Source organism: Anguilla rostrata, chromosome 10, assembly GCF_018555375.3.
Source record: "Anguilla rostrata isolate EN2019 chromosome 10, ASM1855537v3, whole genome shotgun sequence".
In the NCBI taxonomy this organism is placed as follows: Eukaryota; Metazoa; Chordata; class Actinopteri; order Anguilliformes; family Anguillidae; genus Anguilla; species Anguilla rostrata.
The window spans coordinates 17,111,190-17,129,444 of NC_057942.1; the positions used below are offsets into that span (position 1 = coordinate 17,111,190).

General features: G+C 41.0%; 1 long non-coding RNA gene across 1 annotated transcript; it reads right to left on the reverse strand.

Moving 5' to 3' along the window:
• Positions 1 to 11,710: 11,710 nt before the first annotated feature.
• On the reverse strand, positions 11,711 to 13,806 carry LOC135265161 (uncharacterized). The gene is made up of 2 exons (XR_010332868.1): positions 13,604 to 13,806; positions 11,711 to 12,773 (listed from the first exon to the last, which is right to left on the reverse strand). It is a non-coding gene; the product is annotated as an uncharacterized LOC135265161 (long non-coding RNA).
• Between the last annotated feature and the right edge of the window lie 4,449 nt (positions 13,807 to 18,255).

The window sequence follows — 18,255 nt, forward strand, 5'->3', positions numbered from 1 at the left end:
GCTCTGCTAGTGCTGTCTTCAGTATTCTAAATTGTGCCTTTGTCCCGGGCCATGCCATCTTGCCAGAACTCTGCCTGAGGCAGTTGAATAGAGATCAAAATGGAGATCAAACGGATTCATTCTATGTCTGTATGGCCTGTATGTGAGTTCCATGACATTGAAGCCAGCACAAAAATTTGAGGCTGGTTTTCAAGAAGAGATTTCCATTTCATTGTGCTGTTATCCTTTCAATAAAACCACACAGAAACATGAAAGGGAGGGTTATGCATAACCAGTTGTTAATGCAGGTGCAGGGGAGTAAAACGAAGAAATACAGCAGTAGGAAAACAAATGTGTTTGCACGCCACTGCTTTTATCCTTAAAAACACACAATATTGTAATCTGCAGGGTCTCTGTGGACATAGCTGGTAGGTGTATACTTCTCCATTACAGGAAATTTGAGAGACTCTAAATATCCCTTGAGATCTGATTGTCTGGATTCAGAAACTATTCTAGGCACAAAATACATTTTTTTTCCAACAACTTCTTAAAGACCTTTTAAACACTGTATGGGGAATCTCTTTGCTATACACTGCAAGCTATAACATTGCTGTAATTAGAGCTGAAGCTAATGACCTCTGAAAGCAAAAAAAAAAAAACAGAAATGTAGGTGCGAGGAAAAATATAGCCCAAGTAATTAAAAACTGTGTTTTCTGAATAAGTATCCATAATGTAAACTAACAATGATCATTTAACATATGTTAAATTATCAAAGGGGGCTTGCCATTCATTTGAGGCTCTTTGTGGTGGGTGGGGGCGGGGATGAAAAGCTATTTATTTATTTCATTTTTAATTAATCTTTCATATTTTGCTTTAGCCCTGCAGTGCTATATCAATTACACACCCCGTGGCCCTCGAAAACGGGGTGTGTACACACTGGTAACATCATGGCGCACACAATTTTAGGGTTTTAATTGGATTATTTCAAGGTTTCATGTTATTTTGGGGCCGTTCAATTGTCCTTCATACAGCAGTTCAAAATACACAAGGGATTACAGCAGTGGCCCCTGCTGGGACTTGTCTCATCTCCCAGCCGTTATGCCCATGGCTAAAAGGGTTGTTGTGCTCAGTCTGGACCCACAGCCATGTTGCCAACAGACAACACTTTCTGGCTTTCTCATGTCAATCTGTTTGAGACACGTAGGACTGGACTTGCTTAGTACTTGGATGGGAGACGCAGTGAACATTCCTGTGGAGAAAAGTCAGTGAAATTCCATCAAGGTCATCTAGGCATTCAGATGAAAACACTGCTACATTTAGTTGAAAAGTGTAAGTTTTCTAACTGACTAGGAAACTATTAATACCTGTTAATATCCGGTTAAAACGTGAGCTCTATTGGGATTAACCTAATCCGTTTATGTCAAAGGTCGTGGCCTAGATTTCCCCTTCTGTGGACATCTAAATTCAGCCTTTTGCTCTCTAGGGGTCTATTTGGTTTACTAAATTGCTCGTGAAAGTTGTGTTATTTGGCCAGAAGTGAGCACTCTCCCTTTTAGCCCAAATAAAATTCAGTGCCCCAGCAGGGCTTTACAGTGCTCCCATTTTAAGAGCGTTTGCTCCTGAAAATTGATGTGTGCTACCTGGAAAAATTATTTAGGAGCACAACTACTAATTGGGATGCATTAGTGTGCTCCTACATTTTTCAACTTGGGAGCCCCTGTGGCCCTTGGAAAAACAGTTTGCATAGAGCCCTGCCCAGCACTGAAGGCACCATCCTTTAGAGGTGATGCTAAACCAAGCTTCTGATTTATTGTTTTTGAAAGGGTAGGGGTCTTAACTCAGGTGTCATAGTCAAATACGAACAAAAAACTGTCTGTACATTAGGGGTGTGTATGGATCTGTATCTGTATTCAGACAGGAAGTTGTGCAAGCCATGGCCTCTTGCGGGGTTGGTAACCGCAGACAGACATGCTGGGTCTCAAAATGCTGCCTTCGCAGGCAGTATATGAATGAAAAGAAGGCATCCGGGCACTTCCCTTTCGAAAGTTACAAAAAAATGATGTCTGCTATGGTGCCTTTATTCAGAAAATTTTGAAGGCAGCATCAGATGTATCCTTCTCCGGGTAGGATATCTCGTAGGCCTTTGTGATTCCCTTTCGTTTCTTGCTTCCATTCAAATAATGGCCACTGAAAACAGTGGCGGCACTTGTTTAGCCCACAAGTGTGTCCATAGAGTAAACTCAATAATTTGTTTCAGTTATGTACATTTTAAAATACATTTTAATTATTCAGTACACTAGAATAACCTATTTAGTGAGCCTTACATGAACTAGCCAGCTATCTTGGTTGAAATCACGCATTGTAATCACATGACTTTTCTGTGACGTCATTCTGCCTTCAAAGCCCGTCCCAAATTTGTTGCTCTTTGAGGTCTCGGCTTAATTAGGATGCTACCCTCAGAGGGAGCTGACTTCTAAAGTAGGCAGTATACTCCAAATGGAAACATGTCGCCGAAACCGTTCTCAGTATACTCAGTATACTCCGTGTTCTTCATTATATGTCACTCCCCACCACCGAGGGGCGCACAAACTTGTCACTCAGATTTTTCCAAGTTGCTTAGCACAACTCATTGATACCCAACTCCATGGCCAGGAATTTGAGCACATTTTTTGTTTATAAAATCTCTGGGCGATTGACCGTAAAGATGGCAATATCCTCACATGAGTTCAGCAACTCTTAGCTCAAAAGTCCATCCATCCATCCATTATCTATACCTGCTGATCCTGGGCAGGGTCGCGGGGGGTGCTGGAGTCTATCCGAGCATGCATTGGGCGATAGGCAGGAATATACCCTGGACAGGCTGCCAATCTATGACAGGGCACACACACCATTCACTCTCACACTCATACCTATGGGAAATTTGGAGTCTCTAATTAGCCTACCTGCATGTTCTTGGGACTGTGGGAGGAAACCGGAGTATCCGGAGGAAACCCATGGAACAGGGTGAGAACATACAAACTTCACAAAGAAAGGCCCAGGCCAGATTCGAACCCACTTCACCACCGTGCCGCCCTTCAAAAGTCTTCATCTAAAAAGTATTCCAGAGTGGATAAAGATTTCAGAAAAAGGTTCCCCATGATAGAAGTATTAAATTGACGACAATTTGACCTAATTTGTCAAGGTGACCTGCTATGGGAAAGTACAGAGATGAACAGGAAAATAAAGTTGAACTCTGCCCCCCAGCCAGTCAATAATGACTCAACCAACCATGTGATATTTGAGTTTACCAGTTTCAGACAGGGGGACGGAATTAATCACTGGACTGAGCAGTCAGCACCAATTAATTTCAAAACCAAACATTCTGATGGAGTAGCCTAATATCTTTTTGACCCCAGTTGTTGCGAGTTACGCTCGAAACCTACCCTATGTAAATTTGCGAATGCAAATGCTGGGCCGACAGGCTGCAAACGTACAGCCTGGTTGTACATACTCAACGTGTGTTTTCATGTCCCTGTGGAGGTCACAAACCTGAATCCTCAAGGGAGTGATCCAGGAGAGTTTCAAAAAGCCTGAGTGGAAGAAAGTGCGAATTGAAGACAGCTTCATCCTGATGCTGCCTGCTATAGCGCCCCTCGCAGCGTTGCTTGACACTGCAGCTTGCACTAGCGTTGCTTTAAGAATTTCAGGTGTCACATTTTAGAACACAACAACGCATGAATCAACTTTGTGTACCTCGAAGTGTCCGTATTCACAAACTTATGTAGGGTATGTTTCAGGCCTTATTTTTTGAAGATCAATTGTCTATGTTAAATTTGATTTAGTACCTTTAAATTAAGATACAAATGAAAGTGTAGATACAGGCACTGCACACCCCTTCTCTACATATGGCCATCTAATCATTCCCCTACATTTGAATGGCTTTATAATCTTTTGCATTCTCAGCCTGCTTTGTTTCACAGTTACCCATGGACGGAGTGTAGCACAGTGGGTAAGGAACTGGGCTTGTAACCGAAAGGCCACAGGTTTGATTCCCGGGTAAGAACACTGCCGTTGTACCCTTGAGCAAGGTACTTAACCGAAATTGCTTCAGTATATATCCAGCTGTATAAATGGGTAAGAGCGTCTGCTAAATGCCTGTAATGTAATGTAATGTACCCCTACCTCTTCAAATAAAGATAATTTTATTTATAATTTCATTTATTAAAATGTACTGCAAAAAGAACCACAAAGCAGATATCTTACTTTGCATATGTACTGCAGAGGGACATCTGTTCAATGCTGTTTTCTCATGGGAGTTAGTAGCAGACGAAACCTGGCAATATGGGAACAGAAACGGGCATATGCAATCACACACACATGCACGCACATATGCACGTGCACACACACAGGATTTTAGCCTTCCCTTAATCCCTCCCTTTCTCCATACCTTGATTTGATCGCTTCTTTATCTGCACAAATTAAAACTGGAACCATACCATAGCACCATCACCTTTTTTATTATAAAGCAAAATACTGTCATTGCCACAGAATGCAATTAACCCAGTTGCATGCTCGCTGTGTCGCATTTCAATTTAATCCCCAAATACATTTTTATAACTACTTGATGTATGAGGTACTGACGCTTATAAGCATCAGCAAGGAAAGCTTGTGAATGTTAAGTAATCTGGCAATTCACATCGAGTAATTACAAAGAAGTACTGATAACTGGAGTTCAAACCTTTTGCGTGGGCCCTGTTATGAAAGTGATGTGAATCGTGATCATCAAGATGTCATTTACTGTATAGCATAATTCCCAAAACTCTCAAGGCCTGGACTTATTGTGTGTATAATGATGATGAGGATGATACAATATTCACATATATTCCGTATTTCAAGGAAGTATTATCAACTATATTACCATTACAGCAGATGTCACTCTAAATCCTCATCTTACGGCATACCCTGATTATGCTGGCCGATCTGAAACCCCCCCTGCCCACCCCCTCAGTCCCGTCCCCCCTTCCTGCCCCGTCCCCATGCCCCCTTTCTCAGTCCAGCAGTGTCAGTATTCAGCGCAGCTGTAAAAAGCCTGTTTTTCCTCCCTGCTTTCAGGCTGGGAGGTTCCTCTTTTGTGTTGAGGGCTGAGGGGGAAACTCTGACGCCGGTAGACTGGTCCATGAATGGCGCCGTTTCACTGGGTCTGTCCGCGAGACAGAGGTGCCACTGTGTGTCTGCAGCACTGGCAATGTCACAGATGGGCAGACCACAGTCCCCTTGGCCCGGGGGTCTTTGCCCAGCCTGACGGACGCTGAGCAGTGGATGAGTTCCTGACCCCCCGGGCATGGAGGGTGACTCACACTGGGATGCCCCACACACACATTCACGCACAGCCTTGTGAGCCAGCACACAAACACGCAGGCACACACGCATGCACGCACACATGCACACACACACACACACAAACACGCACACACGCACACACACACACACTCGCATGCACGCACACATGCACACACACACACACACACACACACACACACAAACACACGCGCACACGCACACACACACACTCACAAGCACGCACACACGCACACATGCACACACACACACAAACACACACAAACACGCATGCACACACACACACACACTCACAAGCACGCACACATGCACACACACACACAAACACACACAAACACGCATGACACACACACACACAAACACACGCGCACACACACACACACTTGCAGGCAAGCACGCGCACACACACACACACACACACACACAAACACGCACGCACACACACACACACACACACACACACACATACAGGTTCTGGTACTTTCTTATTCACTCACTTCCATAGACAAAAAATGAAGCAGATGAGCAGTGATTTTATGATTAGAACACAGAGCTGGACGAACTGAGGAATGTAAACAATTTGCAATGTAAACAATTTGATTGAGCAATAGAGTGGCAGATATTCTAACATAAAAGCACACCCAGCACAGAGTAGCTCATAATCCAACACCCTAGCACAGCCAACGCAGAGCGACAAATATTCTAACATGAAAGCATGGCTAACACAGATTTGCAGATACTTCAACATAATTCAACTAAATTTTATTGGTTAAGAGCTTTTTTTCAGAGACACTGTCACAAACACGTTGTACAGAGGAAACAGAAAGGAAAATTGGGCAAGAGAAGGCCTGAACCCCCAAAAAGCAAGCAACTGGGTAAAAAAAACTCACCAATGGGAAGAAAAACACTCAAACAGTAGAAAGAGAAAATTCATCAATGGAAGAAATTTCAGGAGGAACCTAGCTCTAGTGGGGGAGCTCATCCTCCACTGACTGGTGTGGTGTAATAGTAAAGACAGAATGAATTGATAGCATGATGAGATAGAATGAATGGTAAGATTAAATGTAACGAAGGATCCATTAAAGCAAATAATCAAATGGATTGGACAGGTTATGGATTGGGCAGGTTACAGTCTGAGGTATTAAACTAGCCAATAAAATGGGCAATCAAAGGAAAAGAAATACAGTGAGCTCCATAGTGTTTGGGACAAAGGCTTTTTTTTTTCTTGATTTGGCTGTGTACTCCACGATTCTAAATTTGTAATCACATGTGGTTTAAGTGCAGATTCTCGGCTTTTATTAAAGGTTTTTGTTCCTCTTTTTTTTACATTTCGGTTTCATCATGTAGAAATTGCAGCACCCTCATTTCAAAGCACCATAATTCTGGTTACAAATAGCCTTACAGGTGCGTCTGATGAGTCGGGCGTGTTCAATTCCTTCCTTAGTGCAGGTATAAGAGAGCTTTCAGTTCTCTAGAGAGATCTAGTTTAGTCTTGATTCGAGCCTTTTCATTGCTTTTGGAGTCTGTTATTGGCATTTGTCAACATGAGGACCAGAGTTGTGCCAACGAAAGTCAAGGCAATTATGATTCTGAGAAATAAGAAGAAGGAAAAAAACAGTCAGGGACATAGGCCAAACCACATGCTTACCAAAATGAACAGTTTGGAACATCATTAAAGGGTAAGCACCAGATTATTACATTATAAAAGATCAAATACACCCGTCAAATGGAGGAAGTCCTCGTTTATGATTCACAACATTAATAAACATAATCTCACTGAAATAAAGATGAATTTTATTTTTTAATTTATTTATTTATTTTAAAAAAATTTATAAAAATACATTTTTTCCCCACCTTCCTTTTTGAACAATCTTCAGAATGATCACTGATGTCATATTCTGTGATGTGATACTGTCAAATTAGGTATAGCTAGCCCATTTTTCATTAAAGAATTAGTTTATATAATTACAACTTCATGTGCATAAGAATGTTATTGCGATAACACTAATGAAAAACAAATTAAATCGATATATGATGGTAGACTTATTCATTCACTAGAGGTGGATTAGAGAAGCTAGATCCTAAGGTAGGAGCTAATTAGCTAGTGCCGTCCATCTGCAGCCATTGACAGCGCTGTTAGCATGCAGCCTGTATCCTCTATATCCTTGTACTGGACACACAAGGATGTGCACAATTGGTATCGGTGTTTTCGTATGAACCGGGGCATGATTGCTTCACCCAAATGCTGTCCTTTTCTAACAACAATTTCAGCTTAATTTAATGAAAAACCTCTAGACTAAAAAGAATAGGTCTGACATCTTTGGGGGATGCTGTTATGTGGTGTTACCCTTTAAGAAGGAAGAGAGCACTTGTGCGTTTCATATGCTGAAGAAAAAACTTAAGGCAAGTAGCCCACAAACAGGAAATGAAAATGTCAAAGCATGAACTGCGAAGATACTCAGTTATGTCTATGGGTCAAAGGATATACAACAAAGAACTAAACATAATTCTACTACATTTACATAACATTAATGTCTCAAATGTTATGGTGGCCTGAAATGTTTATTTATTTATTTATTTATTTATTTATTTATTTATTTATTTATTTATAAATTATTTATTTATTTTTGTCCTGAACATCATGGAGAGACGCATCTAGGCATCCAGGTTGCATCAGGGCTTGAACCAGGAGAGGGAGGGTACAGCCAATATAACTGCACAGCCAAGGCTGAGCAACAGAATGACAGCAGTTTCACATAAAAGCACAGCCAACATAGTGGTAGATACTACATTCAAATAAGTGTGTTGAGCCCATGCATATACAGTTAAGTGAATGCTTTTGCATTTAGCAGCATGAACATACACTTTTATATAAACTTGTATACAAATACACACCCAAACTGATATACCCATATATAGACACACAAAGGCACACTCAGGTTTGACAAAACAGACAAAACCACTCCACTTTAAGCTCCTTAAAAGGATAAATGGGTTTTACTGTGGTTACCTCACAAACCACTGAGCAAAAAATAATAGAAGTAAAGACACATGCTCACTTTCACAATACATTAGATTTCCTGTGTTGGAGGAAGTAATGCAGGGCGTGCTCTTTGCGGGAAAGTGATGGCGAGGAACAACAGAGCTTTATCGATCTGCGTCAATTATATGTACAGTACACATGCGAGGCTAAACATTACCGTTGTTAGGACACCTAAGGGGATGTTTCTCAGGGAAATTACCAATCAATATTCAACTGTCTCTTAAAATCTATCACAGAGGACCAGAAGGAGGCATGTGACATTGGCCTTGGTAAAAAAAAAAAGCAGTCACATCCTTCAACCTTCAGATAATGGCTCCGTATCAATCAGAGACTGATCCGTGTATCAACAACTGCATTCTAAAGATTGTACTCAACCACAAGATCTGTTCCGGCAGTCTGTTTAAATTTGCATGAGGTACCCTGTGGTATGGGAAAATTACTGTTATACCTATCCCGAAAGTACATCAGCCATCCAGTCATGAAATATACTGAATTGTCCATACCTTACCCGGTCCTTTTAACCACAACAATTCATTTATGAAAAAGGAGGGGTTGTTGAAGATCAGAGAATGCCTCCCAAACACCTTGAAAAGACAGATTCATATGGCAAAGTATAAATTGAACCAACATGCCTGAGAGTTTCGAGGTAGTCCTTTGGAAGTCACACGGCATGCTACCTAATGGCTGCCACAGACCGCATCGATGATATGAGACTCTTCTTTCAGAACGTTTTAGAATACCCCAGAGATAGAATGAAAGGGCCAGGAAAAAGCATTCATCCCAACAGCAGTAAACGTTCTCAATAATTCATGTGAAATTGAAATGCATTATGAAGAAATGGCATGAAGATATTTTATCAGCATCTAGTTATTTTTGTCTCATCAGAACCTTTAATTTGTGGCCAGTAACAAGCACATGCATCAGATGCAGTTGTCTCGCAGACTGTTTTGCCTGGATATATTTGCATTTCTAAAATATTGTGCTATTTTGTTTTTTCATTCATTAAATTTGTCATGCTATATTAAGGTGCTAGTGTCATAAAATGCATACGTGCAATAATATAATGTGCAGGCCTTTGTAACTCAGCTTGTTCGCTGTTTTTCCCCAAAGCAATGAAATCACCAATGTCTGAAAGGGGGAAATGAATTTAACTCAGCTATGTTGCCCCCGGGTGGCAACATGAGCACAGTGCAGCAAATCTTGACAGATTATGTTCCTAAAGCACTGTGTTGCTCAATCTCAAAATTTGTTCCGTTTTTCTAGAATAATGTATAAATTTAGGACTGCAGTCAAATTTCTTAATGACTGGTCAGTCCACAGTCCGTTCAGGGGGATAGAAAAAAGCGAAAAATTAAAAGCTGTTTTCTGGAGTCTGGGAGGGGCCAGAGCCAAATTCACAGTTATGGTGGCCATGGTAACAACATAAGGTTTGTTTTTGTTCTCTCCAAGTTGAAAGAAGTCATTTTTCATTGTTTTCCAGTTTCACTTCTACTAAACAGAGCTCTTTGTGTTCCTGTATATCCTTACTCTCCTAATGGTTGCACATCCTCGTATTAAGCTCTAAGCATACCCATTATCAATAATACAGTGTAGCAGTGGCAGGCATTTTCCGGCCTGGCTATGTTCGTTGGAACAGCTGCTCACTAAAAGGCCCCTCAATTAAGTTATGTACAGTCACCCTGCATACTGTAAAATAATTTAAGGCAATTTACACAACTGAGCCAACAGTGAAATGGTTAAAAAGTGTATTTCTTTCTTTAAACCAATCATCAGTGACTTTATTGCTTTGCTGCTTTGACCTCAAAGCATTAAGTCGCTGTTGACAGTGACCGGTAGGGTTGAACTCTGGCCGTGAGAGGACGCACATCCAGAAAAGGTCTTGTAGACCCTGTGGGAGGGGAACTTCACAGCTCTTTTAAACAGCACTTTTGAGTCCATGGGACTCATTCAACAACAGAGTACAATGAGCAAACAACCTTTTTGAGATTATTCCTTAATTTCAAATCAGGTCCAAAGCATTTGAGCTACTAGAGAATTACTGCATTCGTCAAGTTGCTGCTCCTTATTCTGTATTTATCTAATGTTTTCTTTTAGAGAACAAATATAACATAATACTTACAGTAAGTGGCATATATTGGCATATTTTCATAAAATGAGCAGTAAATCCACTGTCATAAACAGGAATCATAGGAAGAAGAATGCTGCAATTAATTAATTTAAATATTTACACCGGGCAGACAGAACGTCTTGTTTGGTAACAGCCCTACTATTTCATAACCATGCACATTAATTCACTCTTAATTTGAATATTATTCCTGCAAAAATGTATACTAGTAATGTATTGTCCATTTTGTGAATGTGAATTTTATACTCAAAATTTGCTTGATTTAAAAGTTAGTATCAAATCACTTTTTGCACATTGCATCATTGTACTAGTATAGTATTTCACAATGTTCCTATTTTACAAGAATCTCTATTGAGTACCCATTGGGAATGCCTAGGGTGTCATGTGTACAGTACGCATTTAGTAATGGACTATTTTAAGCTTATGCTAAAATTATTCATTTAAACAGGAAAGAATACCATTGAAACCGAAGCACTTGTAGGTATTTTACACAGAATGTTAACGAGTATCGTAATTAACACAAAAAATGATCCATTTCCATTTTTATCACTTATCTGTTTGTTAAACATCCTCCTGCAAGGAGATCTACACAACACACAACTTTACCCATGATTATTTTACATAGCTGACTATTGACTTTGGTAGATCCCAAATCTGGACCACTTACAGTTATCCAGCAAACTCAGGTTGCCTGCCCTTACTCTTCACTCTTCACCTCCTTTCCTCCACTGCCCCACTACTGCTCGTCTCACACCCCAAAGTATGTGGAGGAAAGTAGGGGAGGAGACGAGTTTGAAGCCACCAATATAGTTCTGTGCGCTTCGCTCGTCTCCTCCAGTATTGCGACACTAGAGGGAAAGAGGACACAAAGATTGGTTTCCAGGGCACAGAGGAGACAAGGAGGCAGTGCAAGAAAGGAGGATGAATGTTTTGAGAATTGGGAGGCACCCTCAGTAATCCTGTTTTGTGAAATACGCCCCAGGGCGGCCCAACCCTGTTCCTGGAGATCTGGCAGTCCTGTATGTTTTCACTTCAACCCTACTTTGGCACACCTCATTCTATTAATTAGCAGCTCAGATCAATAGCTGTTGCATGACATGTGCTTTGTTAGTGTTGGAGTGAAAACCTACAGGATGGTAGATTTCCAGGGACAGGGTTGGGCAATCCTGTTCATGTATTGATACCTCCAGGAACACATTTTATTTATAGAGCACATGTTCGCAGAGCAGTGTCAAAGTTGTTTTTTAATGAGAAGAATAAGAGTACAGCAATTACATAGATAAAAAAAATCCTAAAATGAAGACATTTTAAATAGTTATAGAACAAATACAAGAGAACAGAAACAGAGCACACCAAAATAAATTTTAAAAAAGAAAAAAGAAAAGAAAATGCAGGTTGTGCAGTGTATCCGCAGGGGGGTTGTGATAGCACGAGACAGTTAATCCGGAAGTTACCGATGGACAGTACATGTGGGTGACATACAGCTGCATCTAAGGACAGTGCAGTGCCCACTTTCCTAAACTTAAATTAAAAGCGAACTGGCTTGAAGAGTATGTAGTGACCTAATTGTCATGGCAACTTATGTGCCCTCAGCAAGAGCTGGGTTCTTCGGCAAATGTATAGGAGTATAGTTGTAAAAGCCGGTCTGTATTGCTGAGCTACTGCAAGAATTTGACGCAAATAACGCAACCGACAGTCACTCAACACTTCACAGGCTGCACAATATCCCCGGTAACCCCTCTACTAGTTCAATAGTAGCCTACTTTAATAACCAGGGAACATATTAACAAATCCTCCCAAACACAGGCTATTCTGCGGTCCTCAACACCTACAACATAGGTGATGGGGACGGGGTTGAGGGTGAGAAGGACTGTCCGTTTCCCTCTCCGATCTCAGCCCAGGCTCCCTGCGGTGGGCGTGGACGTGGACATCCATCCTGGAAAAACCGGGAAGACGGAGCTCTCCTCATGCCCTTGGCAGAGGCGCTCGATGAAAATGCACTGGTAGTTCCACAGAAGGAGCAGCACCATGGCGGTCAAACCTGACAGGATGATGATAGCCAGTAAGAGGCGCTGCCGGCGCCGAGTAGGCGAATCCGGCCCCTGACGGTCCTTTTTTGAAGTCGCCTTCCGGAAAAGCAGTAGCCATCGCTTTATACAGGAATCAGCTGGACGGAGAAGGAGTACCCCGCTTTCACATTCTTGTGGAAAGTTAAACTGTGCATCCGCTTCATTCATCTGTGACTCACCGGTAGACATGGTACTTCTGACTTGTGTTGAACAGGCACTGCTATGACAAAGATTAAACAAATGTACATTAGTCAACGTCGAGAGATAATCAAAGGCTGCAGAATGTATACCTCCGGAGCGAAAATACTACTCGCTATAATAAATAATGCAAAAAACAATGTGGAAAAGCTCCTGTCACATTTGACCTAACGTAATGAAACGGCTTTTTTTTAAGCACAGAAGCTAGCGGCATCTGCTATGTAAAATATTATTAATGACAGTATCCTACATAGAGATTAATGTAACCTATAGCATGTCATAGTTAGTTAATTTAAAGTTGTGCAAAAATGCCATTACAACGCCACGTTCATGTTCCGAATTCACCGGCGAACAAAAAGATTTTTTCGGAAAGCTCTTTTCCACTTGGCCAAATAATTGAAAGCCAGGAACAGCGTTACCAGAGAAACACTTAAAAGCTCTTCATCGTTACTGTGGTAACGCCTAACTGCATCAACAACGGGTTATCCGTAGGCTATAAAAAGCACACAACGCCAAAGCACAAAAACGACAGCTGAACGCAACTGAAGCGAATGTAAGGGGTGATAATTCCTCGTGTATTTCATCCTGAAGGTCCGACGAATTTAATCCTGAAAGGGAGGTTTGTACTTCTCTAAACTACCCATTGCATTCCATGCATTCCGTGCTACCTTTTCAACTTGAAAAACAAGTAGCTTTGGCTGTAGTAGGCTATAGGTTGTAAGCGAGGCACACACAATTCGTGTGAAGATATTTTGCATGACAGTTAATGTCACAGTACATATTTCTTCACGAGTAGGCTATATGTTGCTTGCGAAACAAGTTAGTTGAAATTATGTTAGTAGCAATGCCTACCTTAGTTAAGTGTATTTCCCTGACGACTGTGAGGAGCGGTGTCGTTCGTCGAGTCTGTCTAGCTGTGCCGAAAAAAACACATTGAACTAGAAATCTTTTGCTAACGTGCAAAGAAATGCTACACTGCTGAGAAAACACAAGCAGCCCGTGTGGCTTCAGACCTGGGTCTCGCTGTCACCGACCCGATTGAAGGATGGATGGTTGTTTACCTTTAACAGGTGCTGAATGAGCCCGCCCCTTCTGCGTCAGACAATCTCAGTAGGCTATTTAAATCCGTAGACCAGGGAAATCGATGTGAGTGGAACAAAACACTGGGGTGGACTTTTAATTTCTGAACTTGAATTTTCCACCTCTGCTCACATCTGAACGATCTGCATCTCCTGAACCCTGTCCTGTCCCAGGCCACCATCCTATTCCAGTTCCAGCTTACCTTGGACTCATCCTGTTCACCACTGGATAGCAACCACATAATTTTGAATAAGTGATTGAAGTAGGGTTGCCCAACCCTCTTCCTGGAGATCTACCATAGGTTTTCACTCCAACCCGAACAAAGCACACTTTATTCATAGGGCCATCAGTTTGTCACCACCATGTGCCCTGCAGGGATTCAAACTTGTATTTCAGGCATTATCCTCCTGGGGTCCCCATCTTCACTCAAATGGCACAGTCAAGTGATTAATTGCACAAATTAATTTATGTTCGATTTATAAAAACAGTTAGTTGATATAATATGGGGAGAGTCAGGAAGGAAAGTGAACATGGATGGAAGTTTAAATGCTATGAAAAGCATGTCTTTGAGTCAGTGGGCCTCACTCCTGGTCATGGCGAGCTGCAGGGTCTGTTGGATTGCACTGTTATTCAGAACTTGAGTAGCACAGCAAGTGATCAAAGCAGTTGTTTACACAGTTAACTCAGGTCACATTTTTATTTTATTTTTTTGGTCTGAATTGGTTGCTGATTTTAAGAAAGAAAAAAAACCAAAACCAGGGGACTTTGTAGCTGTCCAGGACCAGGATTGAGTATCACTGCAGTAAAAATAAAAATGCATCCATATAAAGCAGGGGTATCCAATCTTATCCAAGCCATTGGCTGCAGGTTTTTGTTTCAGTCGGGTACTAATACACCTGATTCTACTTACTGTGAAGTCTTGATTGAAACAATAATTGGTTCATTAGTTGAATCATGAATTTATTTTTCTCATTTACCTTTTAAGTTGAATGTGATGTAACTACTCTTATTTTTAATGTGGGCATTTCCCACTTCTAATAAATCATGCCTCTGTACAAGATTTTAAAATACTGCGGCATGTTCACAGAATTAAGCACTCAAAGTAATCGAAGTAATTGCATTTAACATGTGAGTGTCACTTGTAGATATCGCTGTCAATTATCATCTGTGCTTAATTAGTGGCGATTACTTTATCAACTTAAATGATTGAGGTGGTGCAATTGGGATAATTGCTTCTGAAGGGGCTTGACAAAGAGGCTGTTGTGACCACTAGTTGGTGAAGGACTGACGTTCAATGCAAGAAATGAAGGGGAGACGAACTGGTGGCCCTACTCATTCAACAGCTAGAGATCATAAATAAAATAAAAACCTACTAGATGGTAGATCTCCTGGAACAGGGTTGGGCAGCCCTGCCAAGACAACTCTAGTACAGGGCTCTACCCAAAGCATGGTTAGGCGCAAACCAAATTATTTAACACCAAAACATGATTTCTGCACCACCACATGGCATTGTACTTCTTCTCCAACTTCCCCACTCTTTGACAAGTCCTTCCATATCTTCTTCATGGTGAGGTCACACCCGTGGGTTTTATCCATTTTGGATGGGAAGTGTCTGCAGGTTGCATTGTGGCATTTGCAACACAATCCATCTCCCATTCGGGAAATTATGTAAGTATGATCATACCATTGGCCCAGCACCTCCTCTTCTCAATGTAGAAACAAAACATACCCAAAGTCAAGGAGGTCTGATTCAGATGCAGTGGACAACAAGCAAGATATCTAGATCATAACTTTATTATTTAAAACCTTACAACATTGGAGGGATCAATACAATACATCAATAATAAACCAGGTTGTAGTTTTGACTTTAACCTGAAAGGTTGTGCTTTACTTAAAATCTTGCTTTGCAGTCAAATTTGCCAGATTTCACAATGTCTGGCCCTGCTGAAAATTCCAGCTAAAACCACCTAGGATTCTAAGCTGGTTTTAGCTGGTCTGTAGTTGGTCAAAACTGGTTTAGCTGTTAGAGTTAGCTGGTGGCCAAACTGGTGGACTAGCTGAATATAGGCTGGTCAGCTGGTGAACAGTTGGTTGACAAGATGAAACCAGCTAGAAGTGTCGAAAACACATCTTAAACCAGATTGACCAGAAGGCTGGTTTAAGCTGTAATTTTGAGCTGGAAGTTTACATCAACCTTAGAGAGAAGCATGTCTTGTTTCTCTGTTGTCTCTTGTTTAAAGCCTACTGTGTTCTTAGTGGGTGATATTTCTGCTGCAAATCTCAGTTAACTAGAAAAGTGCATTGCCAAGATTCATCTCTCATTTAATGTGGAGAGAACCTTCACCAAATGTTTGATCGATTGTGGTCATGCTGTCTGTGTTTGCCAACCGAGCAAATAAAAGCTTGTCCTTGATTGTTGCACTATCAAGTGCTAGATCCTGCCAGGCGTCGGGTTCAGTGCACTGTTGACATTACCCCTGAAGGCCATTGTGGAGTAGCTACTTATTTAACCATTGCTGTGAACTAAACAAACGAAATCAAACACATTTCAGTGCAGACAATTCCAAAGAGGTGTGAGGTAAGAATATTGGTTTTAATGTGAAGGGTTTTAATGAAAGGGAAGCATTACAGGCAGGAACAATGCCATTGATATGGTCAAAAATGAGGGGACCCATCTGCGATTATGAGAAGGCCTGAGATGTCGCCAGAAACTGACTTCTGAGTGGTTCTCTATGTAAAGGTAATCATCGTGCGTTATTTTTTCCTTACAGATACAACATAACTCAGACTAGCAGGTGTCATCAGTGAGACATGCACCTCTCCTCCATTTGGCACCAGGTCTCATATAGGATGTAAATTAGACATGGGATCACAGGTGAGCAAATTAGAGCAGTAAACATGCTTCAAATGTTGTGTAACTTCAAAGAACGTTCTGCTCCATATTTATTTTCTTTTTTCACATTATTTTTGAGTTGGCCTCCGTTTAATAACTTGCCCAAGGAGAAATGCTCTTCACATGACGTTTGTATCACAAATGTCTTTATGAAAATGACACGCTTTGCCTCGCGTGTGATTGTGAGCTCAGCACTTTGGATAGAGAGCATCTTGAAAGGTGGGTTTAGAGTCTTGCTTCAGGCATGATTGTAGATGATCAAAACAAAATTGACTTCAATGAGTCCTTGAGGTATGCTTGTCATTGCATATGAAAGAATGTGCTACACTCTTTCCCATTATAGTATATGAGCCCAAATAGCTACAGAAACACAGGGAAATCATAGGGACATTTTACCACAATGATCCACTTTCAATGAACATATTCATGATTTTGGAAGTGGAACCCTTTATTTGGTTTAGTACAATTTATGTATAGGAATAAATAGGGAAATCCCAGGTAGTACTGTATATTCGGGTAGAACCACAGGATCTATGAATCGGATTCTTATTGCACCAGTGGTGAACATGGCCATTAGTTTCACAGAGGAATACGCACCTGAGAAAGAAATATGTTGAAAAAAATCTGCCTTTTGTTGATATATAAGTAAGGTGTTATCCATTAGATTGCATTACCTTGACTTAGCAGATTTTATTCTCAAGAGCGACTTACAGAAGTGGAGAACATCAGTGTTAAGCTCAGGAATACAAAATTGTGATATCACCTAGGCTCAGAAGGCCCATGTATAATCAAATTTGGATGAGCTGCAGAGGTCTGATGCTGGAGAATTGCAGTTGTCCTAATGGGAGATGACCAGTGCCTAGACTAAGAGTTGTGTTGAGTAGGTGGTGAGGTGGAGTGCAAGTCGAACTTTTGAACTGTGGTGTGATAACACAAAATAGCATATTGTGTAATTTTACATGGATGTTAGCCATATGAATCTGATTTTTATCATGTTTCTAGGTTGGAATATGTTTAACTTACATTTATGACTTTTTAAAATTGAAATTGTACTTACAACCAATGGGTCTGGTAATGTTAATAGCCAAGTCTGGCACCATTGCTCATATAACTTTCTTGGAAACACTTGTGTACTCTTTCATTGCAAGTCACTCTGGGTAAAAGCATCTGCCAAATTAACATTATGTAATGTGATGATAAGAAGAGGTGGTGGGCATTCATAGAGCACATGCTTGCCCACACTCTTCCAAATCAATGACTTGCAGCAATGTGCACTGATACATTTGAATGAGCATTCCAAATTTTGTGAGTAAAAGGGGACAAAATCAATCAAAAGTCGGTGATACTGCAGGTTAAGCACATAGTGTCTGCCTTTTGCTTGATAAAACTTTACCGCCACTGAATCGTAGCCAACTGTTCAAACTGAAGGTTAATGCTCGTGGGGACTGCATTTGAAAATGACAGCTGATCATAATGACAGACAACTTGAGATACAGTACGGTGAAGGTTTGAATATCTTTATGCACACTGC